This window comes from Clytia hemisphaerica, unplaced genomic scaffold (assembly GCF_902728285.1).
Source record: "Clytia hemisphaerica strain Z4C2 unplaced genomic scaffold, Clytia hemisphaerica genome assembly, whole genome shotgun sequence".
Taxonomy (NCBI): Eukaryota; Metazoa; Cnidaria; class Hydrozoa; order Leptothecata; family Clytiidae; genus Clytia; species Clytia hemisphaerica.
In genome coordinates, this window is record NW_027103677.1 from 58,810 (window position 1) to 63,264 (window position 4,455).

Here is a 4,455-nt window from a genome sequence, read left to right on the forward strand (position 1 = left end):
TAGGGGTAGGGGGTAAAAGTCGGTATCTTCAGATCTTCTTCGCCTGGTGTTTTTTCTGTTCCATATAATGATAGAAGACATTTAAAAAAAATTGTTTTTAATTTTATGCATTTTTGACGAATTCCAGCCCAAAAAACTGCCCGGGGGGGCTTTTTTACCAAAAAATCAGCTTTTTTGAGGTTTTTCTTCATATCTCTTCCAAAACTTGCTCAAATTCAAGATGTAGTGTTTTTTTATGAAAATTTAACCTATTGTGATGCATTCTGCGCAATTTTTAAGGTCAGAAGTCCAAAATTGGCGAACCCCCCTGGGGGTATGATTCGCACTACAGGCAAAAATTGGAAAAAAAAAAAAATGGCATTTTCTGGCCTTTTCAGGCCTGTAAATGTCAAAACTAATGCAAATCTTATTTTTTTCACTTGCTGTACTAAATTTTATGAAGAAAAAAAAAAATAATCATATTTGATTGAAAATTGTGCCCGTTGGAGCCCAAGCAAGCTGTTTTAAGCCGATTTTGGGTAGCAAAATGCTTTTTAAGCCAATTTGAATTCATAAACTTAAACTATTGATTCACACGTCTGAAATTTTCAGAGATGAAAGTCTTCAGTAAAGTCTTAGCAAAATGAATTTCAAGACTTTCACTTTTTCAAAAAAATCATAATGGCGGTCTTCAAAAATCGCTTTTAGCAAAAAAAATCAGATTTATCAAAATAGCATTTCTAAGGCAAGCTTCTACAAACTGAGTTTAAATGCTGATTGAATTTTTTTGCAGTGATAGTACTCTGGAGATACTCCTGGGAAATCAAAATCTTTTGGTCGATGCGTCTATTTCCCCCCATTGTGGAAATAAATTCCTAAAGCCATTTTTCAGGCAAAAATCCAAATTTGGACTGAAAAAATCTCTAAAATGACAAAGACATGGCCCGATTTTCTGCAGTGATATTTTCTGGAAATACTCAGGAAAATCCAATCATTTGGGTTAGGTGATTTTGATTTCCCTGGAGTATTTCCAAAAGACTACCTAAAAAAATTTTAGGTTCATGTCTATTGCCATTTTTAGATTTTCCCGTCAAAAATTGGATTTTGATTGAAGTTGCATTTTGCACGAATTTCAATTCCAAAATGGTGGATATACCCAAATCCAAGCCCAGATGACTTTGATTTCCTGCATTATTTCCAGAATACATCACTGCAAGAAAATTCGGGCCCATTCTATTGTCATTTTAGAGATTTTTCAGTCCAATTTGGATTTTTTGCCTGAAAAATGGCTCTTAGCAGGAATTTTATTTCCATAATGGGGGACATAGACGCACCCCAGACCCAAATAATTTTTATTTCCCTGGAGTATCTCCAGAGTACTATCACTGCAAAAAGAATTTCAATCAGCATTTAAACTCAGTTTGTAGAAGCTTGCATTAGAAAATGCTATATTTTGATAAATCTGATTTTTTTTGCTAAAAAGCGATTTTTGAAGACGCCATTATGAATTTTTGAAAAAAGTGAAAATCTTGAAATTCCTTTTGCTTAAAGACTTTACTGAAGACTTTCATCTGAAAATTTTTCAGACGTGTGAATCAATTATTTTAAAGTTTATGAACTTGCAAAATTGGCCTTAAAAAGCATTTTGCTACCCAAAATCGGCTTAAAACAGCTCGCTTAGGGCTCCACCGGGCACAATTTTCAATCAAATTGATTATTTGTTGTTTCTTCTTGCAGCAGTGAAAAAATATAAGATTTGCATAGTTGACATATTACAGGCCTGAAAAGGCCAGAAATGCCATTCAGTCCGGCACCTGGCAAATGACGGGGTGGGTATTTTTCATGCGACCATTGGCAAATGAACGGGGTCGTAACGAAAGTGACATAATACGCCGAATACCCAGTTTAATGAACCGGGTTGGGAAATATTTGCTTCATTTTAAGAACTGCATAGATGAAATTTTTTTCCATGGGTCATTTTGTCTTCGAAGATTGAAGAAACTTTTAATGAAAAAATAATTCCCAGTTTCTTCCTTTTTTCCTTTTTCAGTTTGAGTTTGAAGTTCATTTTTATTCATTTTCACGCTTTTAGCCTGAGACGTCTATCTCATTTACACTGGGTGACGAATACCCCATGCCAATGCTCACCCCGTTATTTGGGAGTGCCTAGCCATTTTTCCAATTTCTGCCTGTAGTGCGAATCAGTACCCAGGGGGGTTCGGCCAATTTGGACTTTGACCTTAAAAATTGCGCAGACTGCCTCACAATAGGTAATTTTTCATAAAAAAACACTAAATTTGAATTTGAGCAGTTTTGAAGAGATATAAGAATAACCTCAAAAAAGCTATTTTTGGTAAAAAAAAGCCCCCCCCCGGGGCAGTTTTTGGGCTGGAATTCGTCAAAAATGCATAAAATTAAAAACAATTTTTTTTAAATGTCTTCTATCATTATATGGAACAGAAAAAACACCAGGCGAAGAAGATCTGAAGATACCCCCCAAAAAAGTTACTCTACCCCCTACCCCTACTTTAGTACAGGATTTCCCTTTCAAGTCCAAAAAAATATGAATGTATAGCCTTTTAAAAATTGCTCTAACGTTCAGGTTCGAAATATGTGAAAAAGGCAGAAAAGTATAGCTTTGAAAATTAGTGAATAATTACTGTATCATAAATAGCTTCCATAGAGTTCCGATATCTCTGAGTTTTATTTTTCCTGAGGATATCATTTAGTATCGAATCTATCAAAATATATACGCACTAAATTTTTTTGTAAAAATAAACTGAAGAAGAAAGTTAAGAACACACAAGGCTCTATGGACTCTAAAAGACCTATTTTCTTAGGAAATCGCACAAAAATTATTTACAAGATTGTGAAAAATAATAACATTTTAAGAAAAAATTGAAAAAGTTAAGAACATCTGATAGCTTTAAAATTTCTGGATGTTTTAAAAAAAGACGTATAACTCGAACAAATTCAAATTTAAAACAATGCATCTATATTATAATACGCTTGTATAAAAACTCTTCCATTTTCACATGAAGCTTTTTCGCTAGCGATTTTTATAAGCACCCAAGAATTCTTTTTCGAGCCTTTTCTGTATTGATCTTTCAATTAATGAATTTTCATACCGTGAAAAAGCACTGGCAAAAATCATATCGACCTGTGCCAACCAATCCAAATTCTATTCAGCGCACAATCAACCCAAAGAGACAAGTAACCATGACAACAATCCAAGATCTTGGATTAAGTTCAAAGTTGACATTTTTTTCGCGTCGTTGAAAACACAACTAAAAATGTCATCATAGTAAACATGTATATTGACTTGTTCTCTTTTTCCTTTCCATTCTTAACAAGACGACTAGAAGTCGAAAATTTCGCTTTAAATAAGACGAAGAAGAAAAGAACATTGAAATCCTTGGAGAACAATGGGCTCACAATTAAAACTTGACGAGGAATGCGGAAAATTAATAAGATAAACCTATTTTGAGTGAGTTTAGAACGAAAGGCAAGGTAAAATTTTACATCATTTCTGGTCGAAAATATCCAATATTTTGAACTTGAAAAGACAAGATTCGAGATTCCAAGCAATTCGTAGAAAAGTTTTCTTTCATTCTGGCCGAAAATGTGCTTTCGTTTTTTAATGAACAGGGGAAATACAGGTTGGTACAGGGGCAAAAACTTGAGTTTGGATTTCATGAATCTAAAAATTATATTTTCCAAGTATTCGTAATTCCAAAGTTCGATAGTACATAGCTCATAGAAAATAGCTAGCAATTTACAAATTTACAAGTATTGTGCAAATTTGGCTTTTTTTTCACATCCGGTGGATTCCGGCTTCCAAAATAATAAAAATTAGTTTTCAGTGTTTCGTTTACATAAATGTCACATTTCGAGTAATCAAACCATACAAAGGTGTACATACCAAAACGTTTTTTTTTTTTATCCAACAGGAACCAAATCACCAGACATTTCGAAAATTGAGGTCAAGTCAGGATTACGTACGTCGAAGAAGTCACAGTGGAATCATGGAAATCGCGATAAGAATTGTTATTTTTGTATTATCAATGGTCGGTTGGTGGCTGAGCGCGACAGTTGATTTGCTATAGAAATGCTGAAAATCATAAAATTTTATGTTTCCAATGAGCAAATACAGCATATTGTGGAAAATCGGATGAAACGATGATATGGTACAATGACTTTTAAGCGCATATTTTGCAGTATCGATGTTGGCGATTGTATCGAATGTTGGTGATTGTAATGAAAATTTTCGAAACCATTCGACTCTTTGTTAATAAAGACTGAAAATGACGACGATTTAGGATATTTTGAGATTCAATGAATTCAAGCTGCATTAGGATAAGTGATTACATCAATTCCAAAATAGAAATATATATCCACTTATACCACTATTCAACGTTTCAATCATTATCCTTATAATATCAACCAAATGCATACATATAGATGAATCAATTCACT